The 25,293-nt window shown below is 39.9% G+C and overlaps 1 protein-coding gene across 11 annotated transcripts in view; it reads left to right on the forward strand.

The window, feature by feature from the left end:
• Positions 1–11,173: 11,173 nt before the first annotated feature.
• CDC42SE2 (CDC42 small effector 2) overlaps positions 11,174–25,293 on the forward strand; it is an 81,142-nt gene continuing 67,022 nt past the window's right edge. For 3 of the 11 annotated variants that reach the window (XM_058826991.1, XM_058826984.1, XM_058826992.1), the window contains exons 1-2: positions 11,174–11,456; positions 12,368–12,431. The gene's annotated coding sequence lies outside the window, so the exon portion shown is untranslated. Of the gene's footprint in view, positions 11,457–11,719; positions 11,832–12,127; positions 12,240–12,367; positions 12,432–22,484; positions 22,530–25,293 lie in introns of those variants that run through there. The other 8 variants (XM_058826990.1, XM_058826985.1, XM_058826987.1 and 5 more) reach the window with 5 other exon arrangements.

Here is a 25,293-nt window from a genome sequence, read left to right on the forward strand (position 1 = left end):
AGGGCACTCTAAATATTTATATTTTGAGATTTCTGTGTCATAATAGGTTTATCTGAAACTTAAGCAAGTATATATAAGAGGTTTTCTTTTTGTACTGACAAATGAGGATCCAACACTAGTTGTCTTTTTAAAACATTTTCTGAAACTTAGTATGTCCTGTTCCTGGGTAATAAATTTGTATGTTCGATGCAGAGGTAGTTTTAGGAAGGGAGGGAAGAATTTTATAGCTTCAAGAGGATGCTTTGGGATTGTGTGTGTGTATGTGTGTGTCTGTGTGTTTGTAATCTTTTTAAGTCTCATTTGAGAGAAGTGGTAGTTGGAAATTTGTGAAGGAAGACTAGAACATATTTAGTTACTCTGTTCCTGTACCAGATTGTCCAGGCATAATAGAATACAACCCCATGTCCCTAATTTGATACTTTGAAAGTCCCCCACTTCCTTTTTGCCCAATGTAGACAATTATGCTGCTATTAAAGTTCCTTTAAAACTATCAAAGCTTACTTACTGAAGTAAATGGGAATTGTTAAATTGATTTCACTGGGAACAGAAATAGGCCTTTAGGATATATCCTTACATTACTATTTATTTCCTTTTATTTCATCGCATTATGTCATCATAGGTACATCTGCACTCTTGAGGAAGTGGCATGGGAGATAAAGAATTTCATTTCCCAGGAATACTCACATTATTTCCCAAATCTAGAATGAGTAGGGGGGAAAAAATTTGGAGGAGCCTTCCAAATCTGTCCTGTAACCTAAATTAGTCAGTACATTGTTTTTGTTTAAACACCCATTAACATATGCCTAGATATTAAACTTGATTTGCCCCTGCAAATATCTTATAAACTATCTTGCAATATCAATCTGTAAACTTTTCCTAGAGGATAGAATTTTTTTGTCAAAAAATCACAACTTTTTCTGATTGGTGTGAATCTGCTGGTGTAACATTACACAGTAAGCTCTGGCAACTATGTGGAACAGGTTTGAGCAGCATTGGTTGCCAGCAACATGTCTTTGCTGTTGTTCCCACTTGTTTTCTGCATTACTGAAGTTGCTCCAGCACTGGCAGTATTCAGGTTAAAAAATATCTTTAAACAAAGGCTTAGTGCCTGAGAGGATTTAAATAGTTTTTAAACATGGTCCCACTTTGCATGGGTAAATTGGGCTATTTTCCACAAGGCTGTGGTTTAAACAGAGATCTGGCTATCAGCACTTGAAGCGCCATGGGGACAAGAACCTCACAAACAAACTACAGTGTATCACCAGATGCTGACAAAATTGTGAACACCGGGGGTGGGAATTATGAAGCAGAACATCATTCCCAGTCTTACTCTCACAAGTCCTTTGCTTTTGGTGTCCTACACATCCTCTTCAATAAAGTCCATAGCAGCCTGTGTGATATTCTTTGATGTTTTGAATTCCTTTTGGACAGGGCAACGCAGTGTGTTAACAACCAGGACGTTGCAGCGGGTTCTGGTTTTGTCTCAAAGGTAGGCTGCAATACCCTTGGTGAATCAAGTGATTTTCAAGTGTGTATTTGGACCAGCAAGGCTAGAGATACAGAAACCAAAAGGGAAGGAATCAGGTGGCAGAGACAAATCACCAGAATATACACTGACTTTCCAAAATTACGCATCCTTATATCCTCCAGGGCACAGTCCTATTTAGATATCATTGCCATGTACAGCTCAGCTGTGGGCTGTTCGAGGAAAAGACCTTTTTGTTTCAGTCAGGTATTCAGCACAGAAATCCTTGGAATGTTTTCCTAAATATATAAATGAGTGGGATATTTTATATAGCTGTTCCCTGCTGCTGTCCTCCACATTTTCATTTATAACTCTTCTTATTTAACTTTATTTCAGTTTCGTTTTGGTTTCTTATGTGCACTGTAATCAGTCTCTTTTTCAGGGATTTTTAAACTAGAACACAATTCATCAAGAACTTGCTCGGACTGTTTTTGGGAGGTTAAAAAAAGTGTCATTTGTACTATTTAGCAAAGGATAGCCTGTTAAACTGCTGAACCTAGTCTGGTAGAATATCTAACTGTTATTCATACACTAGCGTGCAATGTTTACAGAATGAACCATACAGGACTGAATACCTGAAATCTACTCAGACACAATGAAAATTCAATTGCTTTTTTAATATGAGATGTTCCTGAACTTGCTGTAACTTTCAATGAGAGTTCAATATCTGGAGCATCACCCAGATCTAATTTGGAACCTGAATTATATTTTCTATCAATTTAAAGCATAGATTGTTTTTAAGTTTGTTCACCCAGTCTTATCATGCAGTGCCTGGTTTTCCTTTGCAGTTACTCGGAGTCCACCAAGCTCTACTCAAATTGCTTATTAGCAGGAGCTGAATGCTTCTATTTAAAGGGGAAAATCAGGTGTGCATTCCTTCACTGTTTTTTTCACAGAAACTTAATTATATGAGTTAGTGTGGTTATTTAATTACTTTCACTTCAAATATTTTCTTTAAACAGTTCCAGAACAAGATGGAGGCAAGACTTCTGTGAGACAAGTTGTGAAGTCTGAATGTTCCAAGATTTCTCTAAGTGAATGGAATGGAAGATGTTTCTCAGCACTGCTATCACCTCCTGCTGTGCTACTGCTGATGTCCCACAAAAAGAGGAGGTTCCAGGAATACTTACAACACAAAGAGAGCAAGAAATGTCAGTTAAAACAACTTTTGTGCCATTAAAATGTTTGTTGTCATAATAAAACATATTTAAAGTCTTGTCTCAGTGAATGAACATCTGATATAAATACCACTGCAGAAGGAAGGAAGCTTTGGTCATCTCACTCTCATTACACCAGTACCAATCTACTGCACCGCACCTGCTGTTGGCTGCAGGGTAGAACCCTGAAGGCACAGCAGCATACTGCTTCCCCTGAGTGCTCATACTTCTGAAACCATTTCTTCTGACACTTCTCAGGAAGGCATAATAGATTATCTTTTAGTTTGCAATTAATTCAAACAGCTGAACTTTTTTTCCAGCACCACTTCCAAGGCATTAAATCCCCTTAGTTTAAAAATACGTTTGTATTTTCTTTTGATTTTCAAAGTAGTAAGATTGTGCTTAATTAGGGTTAAATACCATGATGCTCTGATATGTTAGACAGAAATGTTGCTACTGAGAGTTCAGCAGTTACATCTGAGGAAAGCTTCCCACGTTTTGCATGGTTTTCTGACAAAAGGAAATAAATTAACTATATAGTAAAAGGGAAGAATGATGAATTGATTGAATGATGCCTTCTCAACTTTGTGCCATAGGGGACAAAAGGCAGTCATTCAACACACAGAGGAAATAGGCTATTTGGATTACAGTGTTATTGGATGGCAGATTTTATTGCCACTGTATATTCCTAAAGGCAAAAAGCTGGAAAAATATATTCTGGCTGCCTATGGCAGGTGAGATTTTCATCATATCAGTTGGGTAATTGGGTAGACCTATTTTCTAGGTCAATTCTCCCAAATGCATAAATGTGAAAATAAGAGATTTCTCTACAGCTCTCCTTCTCAGTTTTGTGCTAGAGTGGTTTTTTTTTTGTTTGATTTTTGGGGTTTTTTTTGTGTCAGCATAAGTTAAACTCTTCTTACCTTAGTTCAAATTGTACATTCTGTACCTATCTATGCGTTTATCATAAAAAGGTAAAGTCCCAGATTTGTAGATGCTACAAGTTTGAGCAAACAAGGTAGCCTAAAAGATAAGAGAAATACTGTCCAGGAGATGGAAACCAACAGAATCTTTTTTCCCTTTATTAGACTGTGGAGAAATTACACAGCAGGGACTTCCCAAATGTCTCCTCTGCAAGAAGTACTTTAGTCATTTGACATTTTACCACACACTGGGGAATCAATCGCAGGTTAGAAAGTCTAAGAAACCAGAATATATGGATTACAGAATTCATGGAATTCCATGCTGTTCTCCTATTGAAAGTCCATTTTAGTCGTATTTCAACCTATATGCATACTTTTGTCTTCTTTTGTAGTTTTGGCTGAGACTGAGATACCTCTTCCCTTTGCAAATCTGAGACTAGCATTCAGATTAACTAACATCCATTTCAACTTCAGGAAAATGTTCTCCGACACCACTGTCAATGTTGTTTGCTGTCAGTGGGCTTGTTTGGCTCAGGAGTGAAAAGGCAGGTGTTTGGGCAGAAGCCTGTGCAGACACCCATGCCCTGTTGTGGCAAATTCCGTCTGTCTGGCAGTGCAGCTGGATGTGCAAAACTTCACCTTCCCCCAAGAATGAATCAGTGAGCCTGATGGCAAGATGATAAAAAAAAACTCTGTAACCTCGCACACACATTTTCTGGGGCGTGAATAGCAGTTGAATTTAATTTTTGAGGTGACTTCTTATATATTCTGGCTTGACCTGAGAATTTTCTGAAAGACTCCCAACTATGCTTGCAATTAGTGGGATTCTCGTTACAGAAAAAAGTCAGTATGGCTTTCCAAGCACATCAGCTGGGTCTGTTGTGAGCCCTACCTCTTTTGACCAGTACTGTGGACATGAAATAAACACCTGTACTCATCACTGTCTGACACCCCAGCTGCAAGTTCCAAGCATATGCTTCAGGCTTCCAGTCACTGTTCAGATGCTGAGGGCAGTTGTTTTCTTCTCATGAATATGAATATCCTGTTCAAAATAAATGTTGGCGATCTGTGGTGGCCTAGGACTGAAAACAATTCCAAATTAATCTAGCAGGGTGCCAAGAGATCAAAAATACCAACAGTGTATGAGCTGTGACTTATTGTCAGTTACATAACCCAGGAAGGCATCTTAATGGAGTGATTGATGGCACAGCAAATACTACTGGAAGAGGCTTTTAGAGTGAACCCATCATTTTAGGTTACCTTTCCATTAGCTGAGTAAGATTCTATTCACTTGCCTAACATTAAATAATTAAATTTAACTAGCTACAATAAACAAAAATAAAAGTTAATTAAATTAAATAAAAATTAATACAATAAAATAAAAGTGTAGGAGAAGAAAAACAAAATCAGAAGAAAATATACACTGTATTTTATAAGGTGGAACTAAACATTAAAGTCCCTGGTATAAAGAAAAAGTACCCAAACACACACAACCCTCGTTAAGACCTGAAACTTTTTACAAGGTGAAACAACTGGTCTCACTGAAGACAGTGGTATGTCTTCCACTAAGTCATTCAAGTTTTAAGGTGAGGATCAGACTGAGGAACATTCCTGTGTTTAAGAACCAGGGAGCATTTAATGGATATGACAGAATTCATCTTACAAGCACAAAATGCCCCTGACACTGGAAACACCATCTTATTTTATTTTTTAGAAGTCAGAAAGAGAATTAATCAGAATGTACAGGGAATGTTGGTTTTCCTTTGATGTTCCCTTAGTTTAGGTGATGAGGCAAAATGGGTTTAAATAGCTTTAAGCAAGGAAAAGCAATGGAGGTTTATATTGTTATTAGATGAAGGCTTACCATCTTGTCATTAATCCTCAGTTACACTGAGTTGGTTTATTGCAGGGACAGGTAGCATAATAGCAGTTAGAACATGAGAACACCTGGTTTGCAGTTCAGAACAGGTTTGAAGCAGCTGCACTAAAAAAAACAAATTAGTATAAACCTTTAGTGGAAATGGCAATTAAAAAAAAAATGTAGCAGGAAAATTAATTCAAAAAAACCTCAAAGAACTAAACCCTTGTCAACTGTCAAAAAGTGCTGGCTGGATGCTAAAAAGTCAGAGGACTTTTTCCCAGACAAATAAAAGTTTCCTTGGAAAATACTTGAACGTAGCTAGTAGTGCTAATGAGATAAGTCTGTAAAACTCAGTGCCATTAGCAAGGCACTTGCAATATTAACAGCAATGGTAAAAAAAATTAGATATCACAAAGGATTCCAGAGTGTTTCCTCTCATTCCCAGACCATCCTACCTGTTTTCATAGTAGCACATTGCAGAGCTTGTAAAATAAGCCTGCTTTTTACTGTGCCTAATGGAATGCCCCCAGTCTCTGGTTAACCCAGCAAAAGTATATTTCCATAAACAGGAAACCAGAGCTAATCCCTAGAGCTTCAAAAATAATAATGATTTTTAAAAGTGTGGAGTTATTTATAATTTGTATCACAATAGCAAGTAGAGAAGCCAAACAAATTGCAAGTTGCTTAATACTGGGCAATGTGCAAACATAGCACAAACAGCACAGAAATATGCAATCTAAACAGACCAGACAGCCAGAGGGTGAGAGAGGAAACAAAGATGCATGCTAAATAATTACAAATTTCCCAAGTCAGAATAAAAACCAATTGAAGTTACAGAAAATACACTAGAAGCTTAATTACCATCAGGGTTCTTGCAAGTGTAAAAAATGCTATTGTTCGTGGAATTTCATTTCTGTCAGAAAAAAAGGACAATGAATGAAGCTATGCAAATACTTCATTGCAGGCTTACAATGAAGCAACTATATCACTGCAGCTACTACAGAAACTACCAAAGTTCCTTTCTGATAGAAACAGTACTGTTATCTGAGAAAATTTCATTGTATTTCCATTTGGCGAGCTTCTTTGGCTTAAGGATCTTCATTCTATTATGCAGCAAAGGTCTGAGTCACTTTGCCAAGTTCAAGTCTTTACACGTTGAGTGAGAAGTTACTGAGTCAAGAGGACACACATTCTTTTCCATTCTCCCCACAACTTTTTTAGTGAGTGGTAAATCTGCTTCACACTACTTGGTGAAAGACCACCTCAACTTATGTTTGAGGTCTCTGGATCTAATTCAGAAAAAGACATATACTACCTATAAAGCCTTCAGGGAGCACACATGGTGCATCAGCTTCCACACAGGTAGTTATCAAGCCACATACAGGGACTTGGATGCAAAACACGTACAGATTAAGAGAGTTTGTTGGGACTTCCAGACGAAACTTCTGCCTCTTCTGGGAAAAAAAGCACAAGTTTTTTTCCTTACACTGGCTTGTTCACAGAGAAAAACCAGTTAGAGGAAACAGTGGAAAGTGAATATCCTCAGCAGCTTCCTCTTTTACCCTAAAAGAAGACAAGCAAGAAATTAGCCTTTCTGCTCCACCCCCACACACTGGGCTGAGCTCCCCTTAAAACTGGCAGCTCTGATTGGAGTCTCCTTCTGCATTGGCCATCAACAGACCCTTGCAACCAACTGAGCAATCAGAGCATAACACATTGCCTCTTGTTAGCTGAGCCACATTAACAGACTGTATTTTTGGTTCCTTGCCTCTGGCAGCTGCAAAACAATTTAAGTTCGCCTAGGCTGCCATAATGAATCACAGAATCACCAATCATTTCGTTTGGAAAAGGCCTCCAATATCATGGAGTCCAACCTTTGACTGATCACCACCTTGTCAACTAGACCATGGCACTGAGCACCACTCCCAGTGGTTTCCTGAACCTCTCCAGGGATGGTACTTCCTGAGCAGTACATTCCAATGTTTAACAATCCTTTCCATGAAAAAAATTCCTTATGAAGGCATGAGGCTAGACAATTGCCACAGATGAGAAATGCAGGTGTGGTCAGCTAATGCAACTCAGTGAGTAGCTGAGCCACTTTTGACCACTTTGAATTGCTGGCACATAGTTTCACTGACATGTATATGACAGCAGAAACGGAGGTATACCCACACACTACTATCTAGTCACAATCAGCATGTTCATTTTACTGCCCATGCTTTGAAAAAGCAGACAATACATTTTTAAATTTGGAATTATAAGCTAATTTTTCCCTTTTAAAATCAATTGTTTCATTTTTCAGAGACACCATCAATCCCAGTACTGACAGATTTTTCTAGCTGTTTTGTTTGGTATGTTAACTAGCAAACATTCTGGATCACAGAGTGGAAAGAACATAATTTACCATGAAAGATACACTTGTTTGGTTATTTATTGAAAGGTTCAATAAATATTGAGTTATTTCTGCCTGACCATTTCTTTCAGGCTTTATCATGAGCCCCTGAGGACAGCAGGAGAGGATGAGGTTTCTCAAAGATAAAGTTTTGCCTATCTTTGGATATGGGAGAAGTAATTAGTAAAAGTAGTCAGTAATACAGGCAAGACTGTTACTGAAGAAAGAAATCAGGAGAATTGTCAGTACTTAGTCAAAAGGACATGAGAGAGATACTTGGAAAGTAGTAAAGGCACTATGACTGCACTTTTGAGGAAGTAACTAAATAAAATAGAATAAAAACTGTTGGTCAGAGCATGTTTGTCCAACACAGTTCAATCTTCTCAAGGCTTGAGTTCACTTGCAAGCATGGCTGGCTCTACACACAGTTCTCTCTCACACACAACATGATTATTACTTTATTAGAAACGATGGCAGCTGAATACGTACCATTGCTGCCAGAAGAAGCCTGGCACATGACTGTCCTCTGACGAGCATTTGGCATATGCTTTCAAAATGCAGATGAATCTTCTGACTCTGCTGGTTTGAAGCTCTCTTGGCTTCTTACAAGTTTATGCTGCTGGCTACACACTTTGGGCACACAAACGAACAGTGACAACTTTGTCACTGTTGAGACAACGGAGAGGCCTGAAACTCTGAAGTGGCACTAGAAACATCTAACACAGATGACTGTGGATGCACTTGACATATCTTTGTTCCTTGAGAGGAATTGCTGTGGGGAACAGTTGAAACTGTGTGTTATCACAGTGCTTGATGAAAATGTCACAATTCTTTAGAATATAATTTAGAACATCCACTAATGTGGACAGTCCTTCAGGATATTATTACTGTGCTAGAAGATTTAGCCAAAGATTTTTATGATGTTTCTGCAATTCACCTGCTCCTACATGAAATGAAACTGGAAGTTCTTACATCACATACCTTAAATGAACAATATTGAAACAACACACTGCATGGTGTTCCCCTTATAGGTTCATATGCTTATGAAACCAGATATTTCTGCTTACTTTCAACATTTCCATGTAAGTACACATTCTTTTCTGTGCAAATTCAACAAATTTTCTTTTAGCATGTCTTTTTCAACATCGCTTTGCTACTTCTCACAACACTTTTTCATGAACAGAGTCCTGAGAAACAGAGCTGAGAAAGAAAATGAATTTGTGGTTTTAAACTAACTGGATCTGCACCAAAATGCTGGATTAAGTTTCTGGTTTTACCACATACTATGTGTATGCACTACCTGAGGCAAGGTATACTGTCTCTTTATGCTTAAATTTCGCACCTTGAAAGCAGGGATAATAATAGTTTCTCTAGGTAACAGGATTCTTGTGAAGTAAAATCCATGAAGAGTAATGATAATCTTCAGCAGAATGGAAATAACAATTGCAGTTGTTCTTTGCAGGTATAAAATAAGGCCAAGTGCCATGTCCTGCACCTGGGTCTCAGCAAACCCATGCAGCCCTACAGGCTGGGGGAGAGAGATGCTTGGCAGAAAGGGACTTGGGGGTCCTCATTGAGAGCCAGCTCAGAGTGAACCAGCATGTGCCCAGGCGGCCAAGAAGGCCAAGAAGGTCAATGGCATCATTCTTGGCCTGAACCAAGAATAGTGTGGCCAGCAGGACAAGGGAGGTGATCATCCTCCTGTACTTGGAGCTGCTGAGGCTGCACCTCGAGTCTGGTTCTGGGCCCCTCACTTTAAAAAGGACATTGTGGTGCTGGAGGAAAGGGGAACAAGGCTCATGAAAGGACTAGAAAACATGTCTTATGAGGAGCCCTACCTTGCTGAGGTAGCTGGTTTCTTCAGTCACAAGAAGAGAAGGCTCAAGGGAGCAACCTCATAATTCTCTACAACTCCCTGAAAGGAGGCTGAAGTGAGGTGGGGGTCAGTCTCTTCTACTGTGTCTGCAGTGATAGGACCAGAGGAAATGGCCTTCAGCTGAGGCAGGAGAATCAGATTAGATATTAGAAATATTTTTTTTCCTGTTAGGGCATGTTAGGCATTGGAACAGGTTGCCCAGGGAGGTAGGTGGTGGAGTCACCATCTCTGGAGGTCCTTAGGAGGCATCTGGATTAGGTGCTAGATGATGTGGGCAAGTGGCTTAGGGGTAACAGTGGCAGTGCTGCATTGATGGTTGGACTTGACAATCTTAGAGAGCTCTTCCTACCTTGATGATTCTAGGTTTCTAATTAAGGGTGTTCATCATCTAAACACACACAGCAGAAACACCATACGCAGGGCACTGAGCTGAAACTGTTTGTCAGTGTCTGGCTCTTGAAAGGAAGATCAGTGTCAGGGCATGCCTGAGGGAGGCGCTTCTCACACTATGTTCTTCTGAAGGCAAATTAGATGTAGGAATATTGGTGGACAAGGCCTCTTAGAAAAATATCCAAAATTGTAAAAACATAGTCTGGGGAAATAATGAACCATAAAAATGTTGGCAATAAAAAAAAAAAAGTATATTGCCACATTTTTCACTTTAACTCATACCACTGAACCACGGATGATGTGCAAAACCAGGAAAAGTCATGCACAGGAGAGATGGCAAGTTAAGTCTCTCTGTAAAGAATCACAGCTTGACAGCAACACGGCGCCACTGGGTATAGCGTCCAGCCATACTTGTGCACGCAGCAAGGAATGAATACCTGATATTGCATGTTCATCGTGTTTCCTATTTGAGTCATGCTTGCCACCTTCAGCATCTCCCCCTTATTTTTTACATTTAAAAGACAATGTGTGATGTGCTGGGATGGAGCGGAGATAGTTCTCTTCGAGAGTGGCAGTGGCACCATACCTATTTTGAATCAGTAAGGCAGCTACAGGTGTGGAGCACCCATGATGAATCACCACCTCTGTCAGCAACTGAAGTGACTGCCGGGGGAACGGGGGATGTAGGACGGGGAAATTTTACCGACACGCGGAGGGGGTTTGCTGCTGTCAACAGCTCGCGGTCAGAAGACAAATCCCTTTCTCATTTCCTTGTCAGACCCCAAGCACACCAGCTTTCGTGACCCGCTTTCCGCTACTCCTTAAGGCCGTGAGGATGCCAGCACATTTTGGCCAGGGAACGGTCAGCGCTGGGGTTCCGCCGCGGTGGGCAGCGAGCCCCGTGCGCCGGGAGCGGAGCGGGCCGGGCCGGGCAAGGAGCGCTGCGGCGGAGGCGGAGCGGGCGGCACAGCGATAGCGCTGACGGGCAGCGGCAGCCGCTCTTTGTCCCCTCCCCTCCCCGGCGCGCCCAGCCCAGCCGGCAGCGCGGAGCGGAGCGGGCTGGTCTGGGGATTCCCTCCCCGCGCCGCCGAGGTCGCCATCTTCGCCCCCGAGCTCGCCTCGCCCGCTGCCGGCCGGGCTCGCCGGGAGCCTGCGCCGCGCCTGCCCGCTGCATGTGACCGGCGGGCGGTAGCGGCCTCCTCCGCGGATCTCGGCTGCGTCCTCCTCCGCCCCCGGCGCGGCGGGGAGGGGGCGCGGGGCGCCCGGCAGCGGGAGACGGAGGTGCCGGGGCGCGGCGAGCACACAAAGGAGCGGGCGCCGCCGTGGGCAGCGGTGAGTGCCGGGGTAGGGCTGCGGGGATCCCCGCTCTCGCCACCCTTCCCTCTACCTGCCGGTGGGCTGGGCTGGGCTGTGGGCACTGCCTTTCCCGGCGGCCCGCTGGGAGCGATGGGGGAGCGGGAGGGTGTGTTGCGCCGCCGCCAGGGACCGCCGGTGTTTCCCGCACCGCCAGCCCCGCGGCCGGGCAGCGGCGAGCGAGGGCCGAGCGAGGTGCCCGGGGGCGGCGGGGCCGATGCTGGGCGGGGCGATGCGGGGGAGGCTCCGGCCGCGCCGCCTCGGGAGCGGGCAGTGCCGCGGGCGCGGCGGGTGATGCTCTGCCGTAATCCCGCTTGACGCTCGGACAAAGAGGAGCGAGCGACAGATTTTGTGGTGGGAGATTAAAAAAAAAAAAAAAAAAAAGCTGGGGGGCGGATTTGGGGTTTCCTGGGTTTTGTTTTTTTGTTTTTTGTTTTGTCGGGGAGCGGGTTGGGTTTTGGGGTTTTTTTTTGGTTTGGGTTTTTTTTTTCTTTTTTTAATGCCGCGCGCCCCCGGCCCGGCGCCCGAGCGTGCGGCGGGAGGGCAGGTGCCGCGGCGGGCAGCGGGGCCCGGGGTCGGGCTGTGCCCGGAGCGGGGCGTGGTGCCACGGCGGGGATGCCGCGACGCCTCCGTCCCTCCCACCCGTGTCCCCGAGCGCCGTGCGGAGCCCCGCGGCGCCACGGGAGGGGGGTAAGGCCCTCCGGGCAGGGCAAGGAGGGCGCCCGGGTGTAGCAGCAATGATTTTCGTGCGCGTCTAGAGAGGTAAATTAGCGTTTAACAGCGGTTCTCTGAAATGTGGCGTTTGTCTGCTGGGCAGAGCGTGTGGTTTCCAGGTAGTTACTCTGTGTGTGTGACCCTGTGCGCTTACCAGAATTGTAACTCTTCCGTAGGAGAACGCTCCAGGAGAGCGTGAGGCCCTGTGACATTTACCTGAAGCTGGATATGCATTAAACTGTAAGTTTTTCAGTTTTGTTTCTGAACTTGGATTCATGAATGATTATTTCATGCCTACGAGACAAAAACTTGAGAAGTCATTTAAGTGAGACCCTAGGCAGACTTTTCTCGTGCCTGTTGCATATATACGTCCCTTCTAGACTGCAAAAAATAGAAAAAGCAAAGAAAATCTGTGAGAAGGTGATGCCTTAAGTGCTCGCTTTATGTATGGTTATGGTGATGTGTCTTACTTAATCCTCCAGGGCTGACAGATACCTTTTAGACTTAACTCAGTGTATTGGAAATACCCGTGTATAGTGTGCTACCCTATATTTGACTGAAATAACTGAGATTAGGTGCTGCCTTTTCCTCAGCCATAAGGCATATTTAGTCAAGTATTTTACCTAGGTAATCTGATTAATAGCAGCTCCTTGAAGGTACAGATATATTTCTGAGTTGTTTTTTTGCAGTGTTAAAATATAGATGCATTTTTGAAAGATGTAATTAAATATTAAATTTCTACTGTAGTTTTTTTTTTTATTATTTTTTGAAGGGTGAAAGGGACTGTTGTAGGTGAAATAGTAGGACGTGATCAAGCCGCAAATGAAATAAGCAGCAGATCAAATAAGCAATGAGATAATTCACTGTAAAAATTTATTATATACATACAACTTCATTGTGTGTCAATAGGTACATCACTGCTCTTTTAAATTTGGGTTCTCCCATTAGCTTGAGTGAGAAGCTGGAACCTGGACATAGCTGTCTGGGCATCTAAAGTGATTTTAACAAGTGTGAGTTTTTCAGTCTGCAAGACACTTCCTGGTGAAGTTTCTCTATACCTAGGCCAGAGTTGTATAGATTGCAAATTATTTCATGCAGTCCATTTAATGTTATATGGCATTTGTGCACCAGAGGAACCAAGATCTCTGAAACCGTTGTTGTATGTAGCTTGCCCAGAAATACTAGCTGAATTATCTTTTATTCAAAGGCTGTTTTGCCAAAAAATAATTGTTCATTTACTTGCCCTGTCTTATAACCATACAAAATAATTTTCTTTTGAAGCCTGCTAGTAATTCTGATCATGTGTTTTGGCTTGGTGTGCAGTGTGGTCGTCTGTGGGAAGTCGTGAGGACATAGTGACTGATCACAATAGAGAAAAGACATTTAGAAATGTTCCAAATATCCCATCATGTTAAAAAAAAAAAAAAATTTGATTTAGGAACAGGAAAAGGAGATGAGAAAGTGAGTGTATGTGTGAAGTATGAGTCAGTTCCAACTTTCTTTATGTACATTTTACTGTGCCTTTTTTAACCTGTATATCAGAGCTTTCATTGCAGTGGTAAAAAAATTAACCCTAAAATGGTTTCAAAAAATCAGATTATATGTCATGGAGCTGTAAAAGTAAATAAGAAGGATTAAATGTCTCATTTAATCTCTTTCCCCAACAGGAAGTTGCTTTTCTAGGGGTAATGGTTGTTGGTGGTGAAATAGCGTTAATCAACAGTTGTTGCTGTAATTGTCCGCTGCTGAGGAGTCCGTGTAACACCCATTTACTTGAGCAAGCTTGCACATACCCTTAACATGCTTTTGCCAGATTTTTTGATCCTGAGGTGGGGCATGAAGGGGCTTCTTTTTTGCCTCTTGAGTTTCTCCTCACTAGAATTATAGTGCACTATCAGAAAAATACTTTATACCACTGACAAGGAGGACATACTTCATTCTGTGATATATCTTTGAGGGACATATTTCATTCTGTGATATATCTTTGAGGTGGCATTTTCATGAAGTTCAGAATATTTTTTTCAAACTATTAGGAATAGCACTGAGATACTTGCTTTGCTTAATGTGATTTATAGACCTACCTTTTAGTCATGAAGCATAATGTGAAATTAAATGATTCAATAATGGAAAAAAAATAACACCAGTGTTGAAGTACTCCCTGGAGATACTGCTCCTGTTGAATTTTTTTTGTTGTTGTTACTTTCATTTTCAGTGAACTTAGCTTGACAAATTAAATGTAAACTTAGCATACCATAGTGCTAAGGAAAATCTTGTACCAGTCTGTTTTGCGTACTTTGTCATGTTTTGTTTTAGCTCTGGACAGAAACCCACTGGGTTCTGGTCAGTGTCTGTGAGTGCTTGGATAGAATTCAAATGTGACTAATTTTCACTTTTGAGTGATATACTTTGCCTATTCAAATTAGTTTCCAGCAACTCAGTTGCAGCCCTTGATTAAACTTGACTGCCTCAGTCTAGGTAGTGAATAGCAGATTAGCATATAATTCATTAGTGCAATACATGTTTTTCCTAGGTAAGATTCTAGCAAGCATTATAGACTGTTGCCTTATGTAAACATATGTAAACACTTATCTTTGGTTACCGCCTTACCCCTGGGTGTGTGTTTCTCTTTCTACACCTCTCTGTGCATACAGATAGCAAAAGTGGATGAAGGCGAGTGTGGCCCTTGTTCCTCATGCCATATTCATCAAAATCTGTTTGTTACTACCATATCTGTTTAATATTAACTGTCTTGTGTCTCCTACTTCTAAAATAGGTGTATTGTATAGCGAATAAAAGAGTTTTAAAGGAATTCAGGGTGTTGTGAAAGTGTCAGTCACTGTTTTCATACTTTAAAAGTGAGAGAATTGCTTTCTTAAATATTCTGAAACATTCATGAAGGCCTGTCTTCTAATCCAATTTTGTCAATGCTCAAAGTATACTTAGCAGGGGTGACATGAAGGAGTTATTTTAATATTATAGCTGCTGTATTTTGTTTTAAAAAGTACTGAGGCAAAGTGTATGTCATGGCTGCAGAAATAAATTATTTTTTTGAATAGACTAGATATAGATGCACTAGAAAATCAGGCACATGTTGTTCCTTACTGTAACCAAGCCTGGGAGGAAAATAAAGGGGAGAGGGGGAGGGGGAATGCTGCTCTGAAGGATGCTGGTCTTGAGATGGGTGGATTGGATTAATTTTTCTTTAAAGAACATCAGCTGATCTGAAGAGAGGCTTTTGACTATTTCACAGTCACTTAAAGGTTTCATGTTGTTTTGATGAAGCAAGTCTGCCTTGCATGGTGAGTCTCTCATTTTACTGTACGACTAGAAATGTTAAGAAATCATGAGGAATTCAAGGAAGAAGCAACCTAAAGCAATTGAACATGGGTAAGAGAGCAATCACACAGCTGCGCTGAACATGTTTAAGTGGGGGCTTCGCATAAAGGGCAGATTGAAGAGGGAGTTTAGCAGTGAGAAAGCTGCCTATTAAGTAGCAAAGGGAATGTAGGAAAATGAAGCTGGTGAGTGTCCTAGGAGAGGTCTTGGCTCAATGCCGTTACATAAATGGGTAACTCTGCCTGAGGAGTCTTTCTGTCTTTCTCAAATCGAATGTTTTGTGTGTGCTTAGAATTGGATGTATGAGATGAAACTACTAGACCAAGGGTAGTCATAAGAGGAGCAATAGTTTCTGTTGACTGCTTCACCTCAACTCCAAGGGGAAGAGGAGCTCTCTTGTCCATTTAGAAGGCAAAGTTAAGGGAGTGCAGACCTACTTCAAAGCAGTCTTACATGTGTTATGTCAGTATCACATTAACAGAACAACTTAGGAAGGAGGTATAAGGAGGAGCATGTAAGGTGTCAATGCAATTGTCAGCAGGTTTTGCAGGCTTCTTCCTGGAAACATAACTGAACTGTATTAACTTCCTCTTCTAATTTATTTAGTTTTCTGTTCAGTCAGATTTGCAATATTTGTTGTGAGACTCAGAGGGAGAGCTGACTCTTGGGGACGTCCTGTGCAGTGACTGGGAGCTGAGCTTCATTATCCTTGGGGGTCCCTTCCAACTCAGCATATTCTGTGATTCTGTGGTACCTTCTGTCTGCATGTGCAGTAGTGCATGAGCCATGCATGGGAGAAAGCAAGCTGCTGATTGCACTGCCTGAAGAGCTAGGAGCTGCTACACAGGTTGCTTCTGTGTCACAGCTAAACTATATTCAGCGAACAACTGAAATAGGTCTCTTTGAGTTGTCTGCAATGGTTTACTTATTTGGCTCATGTTGAAAGTAGGTATCATATTAGAGGCTGACATCTAGTAATGTCAGAGGTCTATTGAGTTGCAGTTACCTGAGCCCTGGGTCTGATACTGCAGTTATTAGATAACAGTTACCTCAGTTCTTCACTGGACAGAGTTTGAACACTTTTCCCCACCTTACATAAATTGTAACAGAAGTTTGCTGGCTTGTGATGAGGTTTGTTTGCGCTGCATAAACCAGTGCCTCTATGTTGGGGAAGAGATGCTGGAGGAGAAAATGCAATTCATCTTTATAGAAAAGGAGAAACTTTGATCTAAACAGTAAGGGGCTTGTAATGCTGGGAGAGTATTGCACATGGAGATGACCTCTGTGACCTAATAATTTTTCACAGCTAAACAGAGTGCTTTGAGTTGCGCTTTAGGCAAGCAGGGATAAAATATTGTATCTCTAGCCATTTAGGCTAAGAGAGCTATTTGTTTTATCTATATATAAACAGTACAAGGGCAGAACTGTGTATGAACCAAGCAACTGATTGCAGACTGCATCATGGTTTGCTGGATATTTTGGTATCTTGTAGTTTCACTGTACAACTCAACCTATTTTGTTCCGACTGCCTTGAACTTTATCAGTTATTACAAACAGTTCAAAAATGTTTCCTTAGGAAAACTTTGTTTTCACAGAATAGAAAGTGTGTTGTCACCAAAGCCTCCCCAGTTAAAATCCCATTTGTCCTCATAGAAAAAACAAACACGTGTCTTTAGTCTGAGGTTTGTGAATTCTGTCTTAAATCTAGTACCTTTTCTGTCTTAAAGTTCTGGCTTATCTTTGTATGGGCTTGATATACTTTCCCCATGCTTAATTTTTGGAATGGGACCTTTAATCTTTTTTTTTTTGTACTCGCTCACTAAATTTGGAGACCAACAGTTCAAATCCCATGCAAAAATAGGACTTTGCTAATTTGCATCTGGCTTCGTTGTCAAAACAGTCGCACTGCTTAGTACTGAAATATTATATGCAGAAAGTGTCTTGTTACATTTATTGGTTGCTTTTATCTTTACAGCTCATATTCAATAAATCTTGTGCTGTCTGATAACATCTCTTTTAATTGGCCCCATGTGATGCAGCTATTAGCATCAAACACCATTTGCTAGAGGAATTCTACCTACTCCTTTAAAGCTTCCCGAGAACAATTTTTCACTTGAGCTCAGATACCTATTTCTTCTCTTAACCCTTCAAGTGAACGGTATCTTGCCCTGGTATATTTGCACTGAAGTTCTTTTCTAGTAAGCTGAGTTTTATAAAGTTTGTTCTGCCTTGATATAGTTAAAGAAAACTGAAATTGATGTAAGAATGTAGTTTCAAGTTAAGTAGTCTTGTTCACTTGAACTGTAGAATCAGATTCTGAGATAGAGTAGAAGCTGTTTCCTCCAGCCAAAATTACATGTAATTATTTAAGAAATAGGAGTTTACCCATTTTATTTGGTGTAGCCGTATTCAAGAAGTCAGTGTACCATAGACTGGAAGAAAGGCTAAAAATGTGTATTTTAAGTAACATCTAATTTTAAGGTGAGGAAGAAGGGAGCATGGAGTAGTCTTCACCAATTGTGTTATTTTTGGTATTTCATGCGCTCCTTCCTCATTTGATTTTTTTAGTTTTGTCCTCAAGCATATGCGAGAAGTAATTTGCAGAGGTGATAGGGAACCAAGTTTTGATGCATTCTGTTATTTTACTTCTTTTTGACTGGTTAGTTGGTTTTGTCCTATGAAAGCTGCATCTTGCACAAATGTGTAAGTGATGTGCCCACAGTAGGAGCATGTCTAGTGGTACAGCCAGGGTTTGCTGTGTAATCAAGTCTTTAATTCAGTGTTGAAATAGAGACTTTTTTAAAGGATATTTCTACTTGTGCTCAGCTCTGCTATTTCTTATAACTGTATCCAGTTTTGTTCTAAGCTGATTTGTAATTGGCTGATTTGTGATACCCTTCAAAAATCTCAGATCACCTTGAGATTGTATTGAGGTGAATTTGAAGCGGCAGTATGTCAGTACAGACAGTTTCATTCTGTTGCGAACAGAGTATAGGGTCTACTGTATCCAAGCTTCCTGTAAGCTTTTTCTGTAGAACAACCTCTAAATCCCTGCACTGGTGCCTTTATTTTCCATGAATGATTGTTAAGTGGCACTTCAACTTAGCACAGGCCTTTCCCGGAAAGTCAGCAAGAGTGGTGAGTCCTTTCAGCTCTAAGCATTGCACGTCAAACCCTGTCTGTGATTAAATTAGTGGTGAAGCTTTCATTGAGATCCTAAATTCATTACAGTTTAAAGTCTGCAAAGCAAGTTAGCTGCATCTCTGCAAGAACGCATTTGCAAGGGTGGTACTGGCCTTCAGCCAGCAGTTAGCAATTACAGTGGAGTCTTATTCCTCGTATTTCTTCAGTAGAATTGCAGGTAGTTGTATCCAGAGGTGCTTACAAGCCAAAGTATGAGCACTATCAGTTTATATACAGAAAAAAAAAGATACTGGAGGTTGTGGTGGATTTGGTTTTAACTTATTTATTATTTGGTTGGGGCACAGTTGTCACCTTCGCTCTCAGTCCTTTGTCCTCTGTGTGTCAGGATATGTATGTATTCACAGTACGATGATCTCTATTTCCTAAGATTTTTTTTATTACTATTTAGTTCAGTTGAAAATGATAATGAATAAAAGGAAATTGCATCAGGAGTAATCCCACTTGGGAGAAGCTCACAAGAGGCGCAGACCTGTGATAGTCTAAATGAGTGTGCATTTTAGTGAAATAGTATGTAAATTAAGAATACCGTTAATGAAAATATGTTGTTCTGAAAGTGACACTTCCACAGATCAGATAGGTACTAAAATATTGACAGAGGTTATGGGTGATTCTAGGTTATGCTTTTTATACTGTATATATGCTACCTCTTTTTTCAAATTCTTAAACTTTGTTCTTTTTCTTTCAAGGACAGAAAGTGCGATCTCAAAGCTTTGTTGCTTTTGTTTCTGCTGGTTGAGATCACATTCAGATATTTTTGTCAGTGTTCTTCTGTACAGATATTTTTATCGTACTATTTGTGACTTACTGTCTTTTAAAATGTAACTTAATTTGTGTTTGCATCTATTCAGAGATGCTGAGGGCATTTCAAATGCTGCACTGTTCTGAAGTCCCAGGCAGCAAATTTTGCAAATCACCATGGTAATGTGAGTGTGTGTGTGTGTGTGTGTGTGGGAGGAAGGCTAGTTGGAATCTGCATTAACAGAATCTGTTAATATTACATATGCTCAGTGGCACTAGCACTGCTTGTTCTTTGACATGTGTGTGCTTTGACTGCATGTTCTTTGCTTAATTAAAAACAAAGTAATATGATGGAATTAAAAGCCCTTGTTGTCCGATTTTTAATCTTCTTGTGTGTGGGTGTTTCTGAAACAAATCTACTGATATAATCAGATATACTGAATCTACTGAAATAATCAGATATAGGTAATTGTGGAATTTTTTTCTGTTCAGAAAATGGCATATGATAATCTTGTAAACTAGCAAAGGAGCTCCGCAATTTCTTTGTTCCCTCTCTGAGAACTTACAGATAGACTTAAAAGTCTTGCTAGAGATATCTACCAAGAGCACTTATTACTGATAGTGCATGTCCTGGTGATTTCTGCCAAAACACTGTGAATGTTTAAGGTGCTTGATCTTGGTTAAGCATATTTGGATTCTTGTGTACTTGCAATTGTTTTTTCAGACACAGAATTATTTCTGAAGCATCATCAATGCAAGTTTAGGTTTGTTGTGTTTTTTGTTTTTTTTTATAAAGAAGAACTGTATTCTGTTCTGAAGCTTGTTGTTTATTGTCCTTAGTGCTGGTGACAGATAAACTTGTAAATGAATTTGTAGGAAAAGTGGACAAGAGAAAAGTTAAAAGCTGACTTTTCTTGTCTCTTTACTACAGTAGTCTAAATAAACTTGGGAAAATTGGAGACTTGGATGAAGAATAATTTATTTTCCCCATTACTATATTGATTGTCTCAAATCTCAAAGTAGGAGAACAATGAAGGCTGTGAAGGATGTAGAGCACAAGCCATATGAGGAGTGGCTGAGGTCATGCAGTTTGCTGAGACTGCAGGAGACTGAGGTGAGACTGTGACCTCATTGCTGTCTTCAACTTCCTTGTAAGGGGAAGAGGAGCAGCAGTTTTTGATCTTTGTGATGACCAGTGACAGGACCCTAGGAAATGGTATTAAGCTGCTATCCTAGGAGAGGTTTAAGCTGGATATTAGGAAAAGGTTTTTTACCTAGTTTTTTACCTGTGGCTGGTTCTTGGAAAAGGCTCCCTTGGGAAGTGGGCACAGCACCAAGCCTGACAGAGTCCAGAAGTGTTTGGGCAGTGCTCTTGGGCACATGGTGTGACTCTTGTGGCTGTCCTGTGCAGGGTCAGGAGTAGGATGATGGTCCTTGTTGTTCCCTTTCAGTTCAGCGTATTTTATGATTCTATGAAATTTTGATTACTTGTAATAACTTACTGGTTTAAAAATACTGACCCACTGCTATTGAGAATTATAGGCATTGATATGGGTTCAAAATGCAGACCAAGTTATTATGACTTTCGTTAGATGGCCTGAGAGAGTGGGCTTCTTAACTCTTTCATTACAAAGAGAAACCTGGTAGTAAAACAACCAAGGATGGGGACTTGAGATTCTTTGTCTGCATCAGAGTTCAGATGAGTCAGGAGGTTCACCAGAGCTGCCTTTGCCTCCAATAGAGCAGAGTTACTAGCCTGGCATGACGTGAACATTCAGACTGTCCTGAACTTGGGAGGTCATCTGGAAATCTGAGCCATCTGTGTATGCATTCACGTTACTTGGTGCATTTTGTTTTTATAAAGCTATTCACTTGTTGTATGCAGTCTGTCATAGTAATAGCACTTATTACTGTGATATTTTTCCTTCAAAATGCCAGGCCTCCTTTTGAGAGTGAAAGTGTGGGAAGTGATGACTTTGACAGTCTTTGCCTTAGGAAAACAAGCTGTTTTTTCAAGGGTGTTTTTGCGAGGGCTGAACATCACTGTGTACACAGTGTAATCATTTGTATATCTAGTGACTTGCTAAGTCCTTTTTTGCTTTTGAGGAGGAAGATATTTACTGTCCACAAAACTCTCTTTCTAGTTCTTTAAAAGACAAAACTTGAGGGTCAGTAGGACTTCAGACAGTGAACTGTTGTATTTTTGGGTGGGGTTTTTTTCATTCCATCATTCCCTTGACCTGTCTACTTCTGTTACATACAGGATCTGTAGTAATACACAGGTTGATTGTCATCTGGGTGATTTAAAGCAGACAGCTAAGGGATTCTTCATACTAGATTTCGAAGAAAAAGGTTAAGTAAACTGCATCCTTTATCTGATGAATCAGTGAAGTTACTCATGATAGGTTTTCAAAGTCTGTATTGGCAGGTGTGAAAACAAAGTACCTGCTCTGAAAAGCGCACTACTAAATGCATCTTCCTCCTACTTCTTAGAAAAAAAGAAAAGCCTCTATGGTAGTATAATAATCTGAGAAAGAAATATTAGTATACAGGTACTTTTTCTTTCACTTTAGAAAGGTTTTGCCTCTCAAAATTTGTAATACATACTGAGTTTCTCCATACTTAAAATTCAGTGTGTCTAATTAAAGTGAAATAGAAGGTTTCGCCCTTTATGTAGCTGAATTTCTACAGTTTCTGCTTCTTCAGAAGCAGGTGCCTCTCAGGGTACCTTTCACGTCTTCTCCATAGAGTGTTACGTGTTCATTTTCTAAAGCAGATATGTGTGTCTCTGATGATCCATGAATTTCCTTAGAAAGAGCAGAAATAGGAAAGCCTGATGCCAGTAGAGATACACATGAACTGAACACCAGTCATCTGTGTGTCTGACTCCTACTAGTTTCTGGGACAATTATTTGGCTTTTTTTTTTCCTGACTTGGGGCTATTTCTGGAGGCTTACCAAGAAAAATGCAAACATTATGAAGTATTGAAATGTCTTGATGTTGTTTTCTTCTAAGGCAATCTTGAGAACAGTGTTTGAAGTGAAGAAAATACATTCTGAGGTAAGTTTAAGTAGGCTACTGCCCCAAGTCCTCTAGTATAGTTGGTGTATAGTATATAGTCTTGTATAGTTGGTGAATAAAGTATCTTTCTCCTAAAGAAACAGTGTCTTTCTCCTAAAGACATATCTTAAATGTAAACTCCATCTCTAGTTCGTCGTCTAGGGGATTCTAATTCTGAGATTTGTATTCCTCTGATAGGAGTGGGAGAAACTAAAATGAACTTTGACAATGTTTTTCAACTTACCTTTAATGTTATATACCTTATGGCTCTTTTGGTGCCAAATATGAACAGCTCTAAACTCACTGACATTTCACGGACTTCATTCATTGTGGGTCTTTCTGTGTAATTAATTGCTGTATCAGTTACAAGCTTCACAGTGAAATAATAAAATATGCTCTGTGGGCTGTATGTATGTATGTGCTTTGCCTTTGCCTAGAATAGAAAGAGGATTGTTAATCTGTGTGTATATATGGTGTATGTCTACGGAGATTAAAATTACTTAGGTGAAAAATTAAGCATTGGTATTTTTTCCATTCTTGTTTTTAATAGCTTTCAAAAGGATGAACAAGTTCTAATGAAAACAGTGAAACCCAATGCAAACTTTTAAATTTTTATTTTCTAATGGATAAAACAGTGAAACTGCTGAAGTCCTCTGGGTTTTTTCTTCCAATGGACAGGACTGAATGTTTGCAGGCTATTTAACTGTTCATGTATTGTAAATTCATGGGCTTTTTAACTTAGAAAATATTTTTCTTTATGGTAGGAATACATTTTTAAAACTTACACTGTACGTGTGTAGTGTTTTCAAGTTCTGTATCAAATTTCAACCTGTTTTTTGCAATTGGAAAACAACTTAGAAAATATTGTGGAGCTACACTAATGATTTTATTCTCTGAATTTGATAGTTAGGAATAGCAATATTAATTTTCTCGATTCTTTTGATGGTTATGATGTTTCTACAGCTGTTCCACTAAAATATACTTCTTTGATACTGAGGTTCTCTAAAGTAATGTGTCTCTATTCAGTAGAAGCACTGTACGAATAGATATGTTTCACTTTTCTAAGAGAACCCATATGTAATTTATCATATTGATTTGTTTTTTGTCATCTTTGATTTCATACACAGGTTTTATAGTGAACTCCTTATAAAAGGCTAATGTGACATGTAAGCTGGGATGGGCTAAGTAAAATAAGAAATCATCTGAGCAGATAATATCAGGATGAAAGTGATATCACTTGTTAATGTGGCAACATTAGTGACTTCTTGTAACTGGTTAAATCAGTTATGTAATTATTATTTAGAAATACAGGCTTGAAAACAAGGATTCAAACAAATCTACAGCTTCAAATTCTCACACAAGTGATATCACTTAGACAAATGCATGTTATAATTGGTGTTTTTAATGAATGTGATGTGGCCAAGTCTGCAGTAAGCTGTCCAGAGTTAATAGAAAGTTGGCACAGCTTGATTAGTAGTGTGCCTTGGCAGTACCTGCAAACAGCTACTTTTTCCACTCTGCTGTCACTTAATAGTCTTTCAAGCCAGAAGTCTACCATTTATATAAATGATTCTGTTAATTAAATTGTCCATTAGGATGTAGGTTTAGTCTACAGGCTTCATACGTATGGGATTCTAAATAGCTGTGACATGATGACTTACAATCAGTGGTCCAGATCATCTCATTTGTGACTGACTTTTTAAGATGTTTTTGTACAAGGATGATATTTATTTTTCTGTCCTGATGCTCTTACAGCATGGCCCTAGGTTTCTGATGTCTTTAGGACATCCTAAAAGTCTTTAGGAAAGTCTTGAAATCTGTTTTTCTTTAAGAAGAGGGGTGGAGGAAGACATTTGGCTTAGAGATTGTAAATAGCGATATTCTTGTATCTACTGTTAGCTCATTTGTATAAATGTTATTACATATTTAAATGGTTTATGCAGAATTGGTCTCTACATGCTTAGGATGTTATGTGTGCTATTAATGTGTTCTCTTTGCTAATTTCTCATAATACAGTTTTCTCTCAGTAAAATTTATTAATATGAATCTTTCTCCACTTTGCTTTCAGTTGCATTGCATTTGAGTGAGGAGGTCTGGGTTTAACTGCAGCTAAATTACTTGTTTCTCCTATCTATATGTCAGATATTTATTGTTCACAGAGTCTTTAACTTCAAGGCAGCTAACTTTCAATGACAGTTCTCTTACTAAATTGACATCTACTCTAAAAAGAAATGCTTGCCTTTCTGGCTTTAAGGATTTTATTTCCTTTCATATTGGACTTTCATAGCTCTTGACATGTAATGCTATGCAGACAAGTTTGCCCCTTTTCCTTCACAACATTTTTCTTTTAATTTACCATGTTTCTGCATTTATAGTCTGTTTTACCTGCTCTCATCTGCCTTAGCTCTTTGTCTCTAGTCCATAATTTTTCTGACAATCTTTTCTGAAAACTACACGAGTAAAGATGAAAACCCCTTAATTTTACTTTTTAAATATGTCTTATGTCAGTCTGAGAAGAAAGATAAGATTTTGTTCCCTCGTTTGTGAGCAAGGAAGGGCTGAGATATGATAAAAAGGCTCCCTAGTAAAAGTCAGCAAGCAAATGTCTCACCATAAGGCATGAAGGTTAAAACATTGGGGATGTCAAATGTAATAGGGAGGTGGAGCTTTTTTGTGGGGGGATTGTTTTGGTTTGGTTTGGTTATTTTAGTAAAATCTGCAAAACATTGTCCTGTCTAGCACAGGAAATGTAAAAAATTTCATT

The sequence above is a fragment of the Poecile atricapillus genome, chromosome Z (assembly GCF_030490865.1).
Source record: "Poecile atricapillus isolate bPoeAtr1 chromosome Z, bPoeAtr1.hap1, whole genome shotgun sequence".
Lineage (NCBI taxonomy): Eukaryota > Metazoa > Chordata > Aves > Passeriformes > Paridae > Poecile > Poecile atricapillus.